The 14,710-nt window shown below is 40.6% G+C and overlaps 1 long non-coding RNA gene across 1 annotated transcript in view; it reads left to right on the forward strand.

The window, feature by feature from the left end:
• Nucleotides 1-321: 321 nt before the first annotated feature.
• The window catches only part of LOC126078143 (uncharacterized), a 75,467-nt gene continuing 61,078 nt past the window's right edge, over nt 322-14,710 (forward strand). The window contains exon 1 of the long non-coding RNA XR_007517972.1: nt 322-430. This is a non-coding gene — a long non-coding RNA (uncharacterized LOC126078143). The remainder of the gene's footprint in view (nt 431-14,710) is intronic.

A 14,710-nucleotide genomic window follows, 5' to 3' on the forward strand; every position in this document is an offset into this window, starting at 1 on the left:
TTCCATGACCTTGTCTTGGACCTTGCCTTGGACTAGATTCTCCAGTATTGTGTACTGTCTTAGCCTTCACCAAAGTGACCACTTATCTATTGCCTATTTAGCGTTTTTCCATCCCTACCCTTCCCCACCTTGGAACCATCAAAGATTATTTCTTTTTTTGTGTAAACCTTTTCATGAGTTTTTATAGTAGTGGTCTTATACAATATTTGTCCTTTTGTGATCGACTTATTTCACCCAGCATAATGCCCTCCAGATTCCTCTGTGATGTGAGAGGCTTCGCAGAGTCATCATTGTTCTTTATTGTTGTGTAGGTCTCCACGGTGTGTATGTACCATAGTTTGTTTATCCAATGGCTGTAACTTTATGGAATTAGATCACCAGGACTTTTTTCTGCAGTGAAGCTGAATGGATTTGAACTGCCAACCTTCTGGTGAGTAACTGAGTGCATACTGTTTTTCTACCACCCAGGGACCTTCAAAGATATAATAAACTTGCCCAAAGTGTGTGGAATCAGCCAAATGAACTTAGAAATACAAGTTATGGTATTATTAAGGGGATTAGGGAGAAGGCTGGAGCCAGCTGCTAAGAAGCTATCACAAAGTAAACATGGCGTCTGTGACCTTAAGAATGCTTATGTATTTATTGTTGGGGTAGCTGTTATCATTCTCTCACCCCCATAAGCCCCAAGCCAACCTGTTTGAATTTTTTCATTTGAGGACACATCTTATGCAGTTACAAATATGTTTCCTTATTCTCTGGTTAATAACCATCAAAGTTACAGTGATGAATATTCACCTTCTTAGACTGTGAGTAATGTTGCTCAGAGCCTCTCAAGAGAAATTTTGGTATGCCTTGAGCTGTGTTCTTGGTATTAATGGCAACAAAATGTTAGACCAAAATACCCTCCTATGCTAGAAATTTTCCAGTGGAGTATAAATTGACTCAAAACAAGGACCAGATTCTGCTATGTCATCAAACCAGTGATTGCTATTGCAGAAAATATGACAGTCTGATTTCAAGAAATGCTGATCTGCTATGACAGGAAAGTTGTTAGTCCAGCATAGTCCATTTGTTTACAGAAAAAATTCCCTAGGTTGGCAGCTCCACACCTGCCTACTAACCCTGCTTCCCACATGCTTCGGTTTTGATGTCCAATCCTGATAATGGGGATTTTTTTTCAGTGCTATCATATCAATATTTCCTAACTCGGTTGACTTACCTGGCCTACAGCAAACCTTGACAGTAGGTGAGAAATACACTGGCCGTCTGGTAGCAGTGATGCTGATATGCTGAGCTTTGTAAGAAATGCTTCTTTGAAGGTCATGTGCTTTGAAGTCTGTTTATAGTTATGGAGATAGATTTTCCTTATCCAATTATTTAATCATTCCAAGTCTCTCACTTTTATTCTGTCTTATGATTTATGATATTCATAATAGAAAACTGAGGTTATAGGTATAACCAGGATCATGAAACATCAAAAGGCTCTTTGGCCTAAAACAAACCTGTGACTGTGATAAAATCAACACTATGTAGTGCTAACCAAAAGGTCAGCAGTTCAATTCCACCGGCCACTCCTTGGAAACCCTACGGGGCAGCTCTCCTCTGTCCTCTAGGGTTGTTATGAGTCAGAATTGAATTGATGGCAATGAGTTTGGTTTTTGGTTTTGAAGTGACCACAGGAAGGAGCCCTGGTTGTTCAGGAATGCATGGTTGCTAATCAAAAGCTTTGCAGTTCAAAACCTACTCATTGTATCCATGGGAGAATGACCTGGCAATCTGCTCCCATAAAGATTACAGCCAAAAAAACCCCATGGAACAGTTCTACTCTGTCGTATGGGGTCATTGTGAGTTGGAATCAACTCGACAACACACAATAACAACAACAACAAAGCGACCATAGAGGAGTCCTTGGTTGGCAGAAATGGTTAACCAACTCAGCTGCTAAATGAGAGGCTGGGGATTTGGGTTCACTTCGAGCCACCTTAGAAGAAAGGCCCGATGATATACTTCTGAAAAATCAGTCATTGAATGCCCTGTGGAGCACAGCTCTACTTTGACACACATGGGGTTGCCAAGAGTTGTAATCAGCTCACCGGCAACTAGTACTGGCAATGACCGTAGGTTTATGAAATACTTCTTATAAAAGGCCTATGAGTATGTCTCTGGTCTTTCCATCGGAAAAAGAGGCAGATCCTTTCCTCTACTGAAAATAGCATTCTAAAATATACAAATCATTTTACTCCTTAAATATTATGGAATCTGGATTCCTCAAATAGAAAAGTTTCAGGTTATGTCCAAGAATTTAAGGGAGGTGATGTTATGGATTGAATTCTGTCCACCCAAAATATGTGTTATAAATCCTAACCTCTATACCTGTGGTTATAATCCCCTTTGGGAATGGGCTGACTTTGTTATGTTAATGAGGCAGGATTTATATAGGGTGTATCTTGAGCAATCTCTGTTGAGATATAAAAAGTGATTGAACAAGCAAGCAGAGAAATAGATGGGGTACGATAGATGCCAAGACACTTGGAGATCTCCACAGAGCCAGGAAGCAGAAGCTGAAGAGACAAGGACCTTCCTCCAGAGCTGACGGAGAGAGTATGTCTTCCCCTAGTGTTGGCTCTCTGAATTTGGAATTCTAGCTTACTAAATGGTGAGAAAATAGATTTCTGTTTGTTAAAGCCATCCACTTGTGGTATTTTGTTATAGCAGCACTAGATAACTAACATAGGTGAGAACCGATGACACTTATATCAACAAGTTCTAGGAACTCATTGCCCAGGAAGATAAATGTAAACCAATAAATAATGCACTATTTGCTTCAGGAGATTTCTGCAAACTAACTTATCCAGGCAAACAGTTTTCTCACCAGAGAAAACAGTTCTCAAATTAGGAAATGGTTTGTCTACCCGAGAAAAGAGCTTGCTTATCAGATAATAAATTACTCATAAAAAAAACCTTTACTAATCCCAAGCGGTCACCTAATTAACTGTCTCCATGGACTGCTAGAAGAATAAAAAATGTGTCTTGGAAGAAGTACAGCCAGAATGCTCCTTAGAAACAAGGACGGCAAGACTTTGTCTCATGTATATGGACTTGTTATCAGGAGGAACCAATCCCTGGAGAAGGACATCATGCTTGGTAAAGTAGTGGGTCAGCGAAAAAGAAGACGATTCTGAACAAGATAGATTGACACAGTGGCTGCAGCAATGGGCTTGAACATAGCAATGATTGTGAAGATGGCACAGGACTGCAAACTGTTTCATTCTGTTGTACATAGGGTCACTATGAGTCGGAACCAACTCGACAGTACCTAGCAACAACAATCCTAGTTGGTTCCCTGCCTTGTAAAACCTTGAACCACTTAAGACCAGACTCCCAACCCGTTGCCATTGAGTCAATTCCTACTCACAGAGACTCTATAGGACAGAGTAGAACTGTCCTTATAGTTTCCAAGACCATAATCTTTACAGAGGTAGACTGCCACCCATATCTTTCTCCTGTGGAGACGGGTTTGAACCACTGATCTTTTGGTTAGCAGCTGAATGCTTAACCACTACGCCACCAGGATTCCTTCCCAGACTCCCAAGAACCTATAAATATTTTTCCTTGACTTCTTCCATCTAAGACATTACTAAGTCCTTGTTAAGGTCGTATTCTTCCTTACTGAAGTAGGCCTAATAATCTTAGCTTTATTTGATAAATAGATTTTTCTGGGGGGTCTTTTGGCAGAGTCAAGAGCCAACAACCTTGGAAGTCCCTCTGAGACCCAAATGAGATTCCCCTTGCTGTGAGGGCTCAAGACCTTTGATTTGGGAATGGTGTGTTGTCTTGAGGCCCCTTGAGCTTTCCATTCAGGAGTTGCTCTATCCTGATGGTAAAGTAGGTCCCACAGTGGTTATGAGCTCCGATTTCTTTTCTTCAAGCCCCCCCAACCAGTTGTTGTCAAGTTGACGCCAACTCATGGTGCCCCCTTGTGTATCAGAGTAGAACTGTGCTCCATAGGGTTTTCAATGACTGATTTTTCAGAAATAGATGGCCAGGACTTTCCTCCCAGGCATCTCTGAGTGGATCTAACCTCCAACATTTTAGTTAGGAGCATAGCATATTAACTGTTTGTACCACCCAAGGACTCTCTTCAAAGATGAGTATATATATATTTAACTCAGGAAGATTTAGATTCAAATCTAGTAATACTATATGCTGGAACCTGTGCTAGGCACTTTCATAGATAATTACTTTTAATCCTACTACCAACAACAATGAAAATCTATTAATATGTATTAAGATTATAAAGGGTTCATATTAAAACAACAGAAATTAAGCCCTCCTGACAAGCAGGGATACTTTAAAACTCTCTGCCCTTCCATCATTCACAACTAGGGATGGATTTGATCAAATGTTTTGAGTGCTCCACCATCTTTATATAGACTTCCTGTTGTGTCTTTCTTTAGTCTAGCTCAGTGGATCTCACCCTTTGGCATGGAGAAGGATTACTGGATAAGATTATACATGTGACACCATGCATACCCTACCTACACTGGGAGTCATTTAAGGGATTTTCAAGGATAAATTTAACTACACACGATTTTCGTCTTTGCGCTAATCCCTGCGTAATGTGCAATTTCTCAGCAGTTGCTGCGTTTCAGCTCCAAATTCTGCACAGAATTTCCAGAAGCCACTATAAGAAGTGGAGCATAATCATAAAAAGTTATAGACTATGTGATGGATTGAATTGCATCCCCCAAAGATATGTGTATCAATTTGGCTGGGCCATGATTTCCAGTATTGTGTGATTACCCACCATTTTGTCATCTGACGTGATTTTCCTATGTGTTGTAAATCCTATCACTATGATATCAATGAGATGGATTAGCAGCAGTTATATTGATGAGATCTACAAGATTAGATTCTGTCTTAAGCCAATCTCTTTTGAGATATAAAAGAGAGAAGCAAGCAGAGAGATACAGGGACCTCACACCACCTTTTTTTTTTTTTTTCATACCACCAAGAAAGCAGAGCCTAGAGCAAGCATCCTTTGGACCTGGGGCTCCTGTGCAGAAAAACTCCTAGACCAGGGGATGATTGATGGCAAGGACCTTCCTCCAGAGCCGACAGAGAAGAGAAAACTTCCCCTAGAGCTGATGCCCTGAATTTGGACTTGTAGTCTACTAGGCTGGCGAGAATAAATTTTTCTTTGTTGAAGCCATCCACGTATGGCGTTTCTGTTATAGCAGCACTTGATGACCAAGACAGACTAGAATATGTAAAGGGTGAGTTGAAGAACTCAGAAGGGGAATTAGTGTTCTCTAGGAACTAGAATGGATTCACTGGGAAAAGTTCTCCCGCATAAAATTCCCTAGGACTGCTGCTGTACGTCTGAATTTCTGCAAAGTAATTTCTGCAAAAGAGGATCTAACATCCTTAGGACAAAAGGCAGAATGTGGGCAGAATGATCATGGGGTGAACTCATAATGGGTTGAAGGACCCTGACTTCAGCTTCACCCTAGGTGGCAGGTTGAAGGACATTATCCTGGCCTTCTTGTTAAAAATATTTAATGAAGATTTACATGGAGTCACAACAAGCACAAATTTCCCGGATTTGCAGATAATGTGAATCTAGGAGAAATAAGTGACACTCTGGATAATAGAAATCTGAGAAGAACTCAATAAGTTAGAAATACAGGTCATATCTAACATCATAATATATACTAGTAATAAATATAAATCCTGCTCTTGGATCCCAGTAAAGGAGATGAAGGGGTGGCTGAACAGTAACATTTTGTGAAAAGGATTTATGGTCTCCCTGGTGATACTGTGGCTAAAGCACTCGGCTGCTGAGGACAGTGCTTGGAATCTACCAGCCACTCTGCGGGAGAAAGATGTAGCAATCTGCTTCCATAAAGATTACCCATTAAACCTGTTTCCATCAAGTCGATTCCAACTCATAGCAACCCTATAGGACAGAGTAGAACTGCCCCATAGGTTTCCAAGGAACTCCCAGTGGATTTGAACTGCTGACCTTTTGTTTAGCAGCCGAGCTCTTAACTACTGCTCCAGCAGGGCTCCAAACCCTATAGGGCAGTGAGTTAGTTGGCTGAATCACCAGCAGCAAGTCAAAGAATGTAATGCAAAGTTGGGCTGTTTTAGTGATAACCCAGAAGAAGATAATTGTCTGCTTTCTCTGGTTTTGCTCAGGCCATTCCTTTATGTCCTTTGGGGCAACAAAGTCTAAGAGAAGCCCTGATACATGGAAACACACCCTGAGGAGAGCAAACAGAAAGGTGAGGGCCTTTGAGGTAAAGCACATGAGGACCCAGCTGGAGGTGCTTCATGTCCCTAAGAGAAGATTTAGAGGAGATATGACAGCTGTCTTCAAATATTTGCATGGCTGTCACTGAGAAGAAGTATAAAAATTAGTCTATAAAGCCCTGCAGGGCAGAAAGAGAAGCCATGGGGACAAGTTACAAGGAGGCTCATTCTGGTTCAAAATAAAAACAGCTTTCTAGAGCTGCCAAAAATGGGACAGCCTATTATGTTGCCCTGAGATTTCAAACGGGGATGGATAGCCACTGATTGAGGAAATGTGGCCATTATCTCAGTTGCCTGTTTACTATCTGTCCTCTACTTTCTTCTTTCTAACCACACTCTAGTTTTATTTGGGGTGGCCAGACAACCCAGTTCTAACCTTAGAGGATCTTAGACCCCCCCCAGAAATTCCCTTCGGGGGCATTTGGGTAAACTTTTGATTTTCTGGTAAGAAAGAACAGATGCGGCTTATAGCTGCCTCCCCCATTTATTTGGCACTGGATGCACATGTGATACTCAGCGCTACAGACGCCATCTTGAAACCATGAGGAAAAAGCCAAGAGTATCAGAGAGAATCAGTTCTGACATCACTGAGCTGCTAAATGAAAGCCAGCAACTGCTTACCTCCATATACCTTGTTGTGTGAGAAAAATACTTTATTTGTTTAAGCCACTGCAGTCAGATTTTTCTGTTATTTGCAGCCAAATGCATTCCTAAAAAGTCCAGGAAAACCCATTGCCATTGAGTTGGTTCCACCTTGTAGCGACCTGATAGGACAGAGTAAAACCGTCCCATAGGGTTTCCAACGCTGCAGTCTTTAGGGAAGCAGACTGCCACGCTTTTCTTCTGTGGATCAGCTGGTCCAAACCACTGACATTTTGGTTAGCATCTGAGTACTTAACCACTGTACCACCAGGGCTTCTTAGTCCAGGAAAGTGGAGTACAAATAACAATGGAACAGATTAGATTAACTCTATCTAGAATCCCTCCAACCCTAAGATTCTTTTAATCCCTATGCCAAGTAAATATTCTTTAAAATTTCCATCTTTAGCCAATAAGGATCCTTCTGAGTAGTTACTATGTAGTTGGTACTATACTAAGAGCAAAATCTTGGGTGGTGCAAATGGTTAACATGCTCAGCTGCTAACTGAAAAGTTGGCAATTCGAGTTTCCAAAAAATCAGCCACTAAAAACCCTATGAACCACAGTTCTACTCTGACACATATAGGGTTGCCACGAGTCAGAATCAACTCAATGGCAACTGATTTATACTATTAGCAGTAAACAAAATACTACCTTATAAGAATATAGTAACAAAGCCTCTTACTTTCTGCTGAGAGTTCAAAAGTACATTGGAATCCCAAAACAATGCCATTGTAAGGAAAGATGATTTTTACTTGTGAATGAACGCCATATGGTAATTCTAGTATAATTTTGTAACCTATAGGTACTGTTTCAGACCGAGATCCACATTCATTTCAAATATGGCAGACCAGGGCTTATGCCCTTTGGCCCAGAGCCTGTGTGGGGGGTTTTGGGGATTTACAATAGATTCCACCTATTTTGGGCAACCTCCCCCACTCCTCACAAACACCAGGAGGGAGAGATAATGCCATGTCCTGGGGAAACAGAAGGGGACACTAAGCCAAGGGAAAACATGTGAACGCTGCCTTACTTTGGGGCATGGAGAAGACTTCTGAGGGGAAGCATCTTAATTCTAGCACTTTGGAGACACCCCTGAATAGCTTCCCTTGAGGATAGAAGAATGAGGTTAGAACCAGAATTAGGACCGATTGACCAGGACTGGAGGCAGACCCCATCCTGTTTGCCTTGACAGTGCCCAAGGGCAATAATACCAAAGGAGTCTGGGTGAGACGGGCAGCAGTTATCCTGAGGACTCTGCCCTGCTTTCCCAAGAGCCGTGGAGCAGGTTGTCCCAGGCCATTTGGAGGAGGGACAGGAACCACATCCCCTAAGAGATGGGAAAAAACCACTGGAAATATAGCCGAGAAGCCAAGATTACATACCAGGAAATCTAGTTGGAGGCTTGAGTTGAATAAAGCTTCTGTTGTAGCCTAGGTCTGAAATTTCTCAGCAGTAGCAACAGGAGTGACCTCAGAATTAGGACATATTAGGACACTGCACATTTTACATTTAATAAATATTTTCCAAACTGTAAATTACAACCCATTAGTGAGTCTGAAAGTGACTTAGTGGATCTCTAACAGCATTTTAAAATGAGAAATAAAATAAAATAGAAGAGGCTAGAAAGAAAATATCAGAGTGTGCTACCTATGTGAAGGTAATAAGCTTATAGGCGTGTGTGTGTGTATGTGTGTGATGTTGTGGGTCAGGGTCAAAAATGTTTGAAAGCCATTGATTAATTAAGAGTCTCACTGCCTGAATAAATACTTATGTTGAATAATATGGTCCTCAGAACATTTTGTATCCTCTTTCATCTTTATCATTAAACTAACAGGAAGCAAAAGGAGCTCAGGGCATCAGCTGATATTAAACAAAGGTGTCTTGATTTTGGAATGACATGTTCTGGTTTTCTATTGCTCTCTTGACTCATAAAAATACTCATACTTTGTTCAGTGAGAGGATTGTTTGTTCTTTGGTACTCTTCCTTCTTTCTCATTGTTAGCAATTTATTTCCTGGAACATTTTCCACCTCCATTTTTATAATTTTGACCACTGCTTTTACCACTCCTTCTAATCTAATCCAAATTCTCTATTTAAAAAAAAATATATAAATAAACTATTTCTTTTCTTGAAATGTTCAAGAGCCACAGTAGTGTTTCTCACTTTCCACATTCTTACACAGACAGGGTAAGGACTTTGTTTTATTTCCCTTGTTTTTATCAAGTGCTTGTTGAAGGAGTTCTTGGTTGGTACAAATGGTTAAGTGCTTGGCTACTAATGGAAAGGCTGGCAGTTCAAGTCTGCCCAGAGGTGCTTTGGAAGAAAGTCCTGGATATTTACTTCCAAAAGGTTATAGCCATTGAAAACCCTACGGAGTACAGTCCTACTCTGAAATGCATGGGGTTGCTATGAGTCAGAATCAACTTGATGGCAGCTAGTTTGGTTTTTGGTATTTTTGCTGAAGATCTCAAACAAAAACACAGGTGCCAGGACCCACTGATAGAGGCTAGTTCTAGAAGGGAAAGATTTTGATGAAGATGGGTATGAACTGTTTTGATTCAATAAATATTGCATGTAGAAAACTAACATGTATATGTTTTGAAATAATTAGAGTACTACTACAAAACAATTACAGTAATATTGTAAAACCAAGAGATCTCAAGGACTGTCCCAGATGATCCATCTTTGGTCTGTAAGGAACACAGGGAATTTCCGAGTAGATCCCAACATAGCCTCCAGTCTTTTAAATCTTACTGTTAGTTCATTGTTGGGGCTTATAAGAACTGGAATTAATTCTGATCCCCAAATCAGCAGTGGGCTACAAGCTTCTATTGGGGCCACAAGACTCACTGGTCTCTGACCTTCATATGATGTTAGACTCTCACTCCCTTAAGACTTTCATCTACCGCTTTGGGCTTTATCCCTGCCTGCCAGAGATCAAGTTTGAGTTTGTCTTGTCCCAAATCTTGTCCTAACCCTTGATTGTTGTCATGCCTTTAGCTTGGTCTATTTCCAGTGATTGTGCCAGGTTCCGTCTCTGTCTGATGCATGCCACCTTTTACTTAAATCTGCCTGTGTCATGCTCCCTTCTCCTGCTGCCCAATGGATTTTGCCTTTTGTTCAATTTCTTTCTATCCTGGCCCATCACTTAGATTATCTGTCTAGTACCTTGCCCTCTCTGCTCCCCAACTTTATCACTAACCAAAAAACCAAACCAAACCTGTCACCACTGAGTTGATTCTGACTCTCAGTAACCTTATAGAACAGAGTAGAACTGCCTCTTAGGATTTCCAGGGAGTGGCTTGTAGATTCCAACTGCCAATGTTTTGGTTAGCAGGCAATCTCTTAGCCACTGCACTGTCAGGGCTCCTTTATCACTACTAATAAATATTTGATATCATGCAGTAAGAAAATCCCGGTAATAGTGACTAACACTGTTGTTAGTGTTCTGTGAATCACCTTTTTTTTTTTTTCTTTGCTCAGGTTATTTTGAGATTTTTTTCTGTCATTAGGAACCAAGAGGATCTTGACTAATAATATTCATTCCCATTCTGCGACTAACTAGCTGTGTAACATATGGCTTAAACTTTTTAGGCCTTAGTTTCCTAATCTAAAAAGTGAATAAGTTGTATTAGATTATTTCTAAGGAAGGTCTTTGTCCATATCCAAAATTCTCTGAGTACATCTTTGTTGTTGGTGTTGTTGTATGTCATTGAGTTGACACTGGCTCATAGTGGCTCTATATGACAGTAGAACTGGCTCACATCTTTATTGGAGTTGAGAAAAGGCGAAGTGGTCAGAAGATAAAAAGTCTAGAATCGGAAACATGAAAACTCATTTACAACAATGACAAAAAAAAAAGTAGCTGCTGAGGCTATTTATGTACAACCATATACCTCATGGGATTTGGTTCCTTGGTTTGGAGGTTTGAAGTTATGGTTTCATGTGACATCCCAGTTAACTGGCCTACTAACATGTTTAGTGAGTCTGTCCTACCTCCTAGTTCGTTGCACAGTCCCTGGGGTCTTAAAAGCTTGAAAGCGGCCATCAAAGGCATGACAGTTGGTCTCTATTTGCTGGGAACAACAGAGGAAGGAGAGTCAGGCATAAGAGGAAGTGGAAAATGTGGCTACGTGAACAGCTGTCTCCTTTGCCATGACACCAGAAGAACTGGATGTTGCCTGGCTATTATTATGGAAAAATTTGGTAAAAAATTCTACAGAAGAACCCTGATCAAAAGGGGGAAAACATACAACAGAATTTCAAATTCTCATGGAATCTAGATTGTCTGGAGCCCTGGAGGCTGGATGAACCCCTGAAACTATTGCCCTGAGATAATCTTTAAACCTTAAACCAAAAATATTCCTCGAAGTCTTCTTAAAACCAAGCAATAGTTTAGCTTAACTACTAAAGAGTGTCTGCCTTGAGCATTGTGCGCTATTAAGATCTTATCTATATAGGATCAAATTGACAACAGCAACTCAAAAGGTTAGATAGGAACCTTAAGGGGCAATGAGTTTATGTTAATGGGTGGTGGGAGCAACTCGAAAAAGGGGGGTGAGAATGCTCGAAGAATGTGATCAACCTCACTGAATTGTGCATATAGAGATGCTTGAATTGATATATGTTCTACTGTATATATTCTCAACAACAACAAATAAGATAAATTATTTAAAAAAAAAAACTTGAAAACCCACAAAATGGGAGAAGATTATTGTAATTCATGTATCTGATAAGGGACTTATATCTAGAACATATAAAGAACACTTACAAGTCAATAATAAAAAGACAAATAGCCCAATTAAAAAATTTGCAAAGAATCTGAATAGACATTTTTCTAAAGAAGATATACAAATGGCCAATAAACACATGAAAAGATTCTCAACATCATTAGTTATTAGGGAAATGAAAATCAAATCCACCATGAGACACCACTTCACACCCAGTAGGATAGCTAGCATCAAAAAGATAATAACAAGTGTTGTTGGGACTGTGAAGAAATTGGAACCCCCATACACTGCTGGTTGGAATGCAAAATGGTGCAGCCACTGTGAAAAACAGGCTGGCAGTGCCTCAAAATGTTAAACATAGAATTACCTTATCATCCAATAATTCTACTCCTAAGTATATACCCAAGAGAAGTTAAAACACTTTTCCACACAGGAACTTCATACGAATGTTTATAGCAACATTATTCACAATAGCCAGAAACAGAAACAATCCAAATGTTTGTCAGCTGATGAATGGATAAACAAAATGTGGTATATCCATATCAGCCCCCCAAAACCCAAACTCGTTGCTGTTGAGTCGATTCCAACTCATAGCGACCCTACAGGACAGAGTAGAACTGCCCCATAGGGTTTCCAAGCAGCAGCTGGTGGATTTGAATTACTGACCTTATGGTTAGCAGCTGAACTCTTAACCACTGTGCCACCAGGGCTCCAGTATGTCCATAGTATGGAATATTATTCAGCAATTTGAAAAATGAAGTACTAATTCATACAGCAATGTGGATGACCCTTCAAAACATTAAGTGAAAGAAAAAAAACTAAGCGAAAGAAGCCAGTCATAAAAGATCGTATATTGTATAATTTCATTTATATGAAATGTCTAGAAGAGGCAAATCTAAAGAGACAGAAAGTAGATTAGTAGTAGCTAGGTGTTACAAATGGTTTGTACTCAACTACTAACCTAAAGTTTGGCAGTTTGAACACACACAGGGCACCACGGAAAAAAGGCCTGGTGATCTGTTTCTGTAAAGATTACAACCAAGAAAACCCTATGGAGCAGTTCTACTTTGTCACACATGGGGTTGCTATGAGTCAGAATCTACTTGACAGCAATGATTAGGGTTGGGCATAGGGGAGAAGGCAATGGGTTGGGGAGAAATGGGGAGTGACTGCTAATGGATTTCTTTGTGGGGTGATGAAAATGTTCTAAAATTTATTGTGGTGATGGTTGTACAACTCTGTGAATGTACTAAAAAACCAGTGTTTGTACACTTTAAATGCATCGGTTGTGTGATATGTGAATTATATCTCAGTAAAACTTTTTTTTTTTTAAGCACACACCAAGAGATTGGCCCTCAAAAGGGGGGGCAGAACTATTTGGAGTGATAGAACGGTTCTGTATCTTGATTGTGGTGGTGGTAATTGGGGTATATAACTTGTCACATCTCACTGAAATGTATGTAAATTAATCCTCAATGAACTTGATTTTAAAAAAATGTTCAGAATCTAGATAAGTAGGCTTGGCTGGGGCTAAGGGCCACCAATGGGGGTGGCAGGGGCTTCTTTGAAGGCTTAGAGAGTTTAATTTGTCCAAGATCACATTGCTGGGGTCCAATGGTAAAGAAGTGGCCATCCCATAAAGATGGGTACTGACCCCCGTGTGTTTATGAGCCCATCACACAAGATTGGCAGCAATGGGACAGGAAGGGGGCAAGTAATTCTAACCTAAGCTCTCAGAGTAAAGTCTAAACTCTTACAGCATTGACCTGTTCCTTTTCTCAAGGCCCCTCAGAAATCTCACCTAGATGAGATTTTCTTGGATGCTGCTTCCTTGCTCAGATTGGACAGGTCCCATACTAACCTCACTCCAGACCTCCCATCTCTCTAACTTGCCCACAATACAGTCTCATAATCCATCTCCATGGGATGGGATTGCGTCCCACTTGTTTAGGGTCAGCCTTCACAGTGTTGCACCATTTCCTATCTCTGCTTAGATGATTTTCTTCAGTTTATTCACACAGGGCCCTCAATAAACTAAGACAAGCTCTCCTTGAGTGACCAAGAATTTCTACTCCTGAGCCTCTAAGAGACGGCCAGAACATGCCCAGGACACGTGCTCCAAAGGGCAGTCACTCAAGGTTGCACTTCCTGAGCCTTCCTAGGAAGCACAAGCCCTGAGTACCTGTTTTCAGTAATAACAACTCCAGTTTATGCAACAAGGACTAGGTATCCGTGCTGTGCAAGCATATATCTGGTGCTTATAAGTATTATCTTACCCAATCTTCACGATAATCTTATCGGTGTGTTATTTTCCTTATCTTACAGATGAGGTTGAAGGCTTAGAGCGTTTAACTTGTTCAAGGTCACATTGCTGGGGTGCAATGGTAAAGGAGTGGCCAGAGCTCAGAATCCTGTTCTAGCCAGAGCTCTCTATGCACATGAAGTTTGTAAACAATTGTCAGGAGGATGGTATTTTGAAATGTGGTTGGGTATGGTCCCATATCCCACAGACTTTATTGCCCTGTCAGCTGCCCACTGAAACAACTGCATTTCAGAGCTTTAGGAAAAACACAAGTACTCAGTAGAGCAACACAGTTATTTCTCACCTTTGACCATTAAATTAGAGGATGGCATCCAGAAACAACAACACCATAGGTTTGGCTATCAGACTTGAGACCCTATGACAGTGAGAGCAAGAATTACTAAATTCCTTTAGTTCCTGGAGTTAGTATAACAAGAATCAAGCCTGGATGATAGAGTTTCTTCCTTAAAAATAAAAAAGAAGCCTTTTTTTTTTTTTTGCCTTTGGTGGCTTGGATAAAATGAAGAAAAAAGACTGAAGCCCATCCCTTCTGGCAGGTGGAAGAAGGGGAAAGAAAGAAAGCAAAGAAGTCAAAACAAGGATTCTCACCTCCTGCTCCCTTGAGGGCAACTGTGTGTATGTGTGTGTGAGAGAGAAAGAAAAAGAAAGAGTTAGGGGAATCACATCTGTCTAGATTTGGGGAAGCCAGAGAACAACAGGG

Source organism: Elephas maximus, chromosome 6 (genome assembly GCF_024166365.1).
Source record: "Elephas maximus indicus isolate mEleMax1 chromosome 6, mEleMax1 primary haplotype, whole genome shotgun sequence".
NCBI lineage: Eukaryota > Metazoa > Chordata > Mammalia > Proboscidea > Elephantidae > Elephas > Elephas maximus.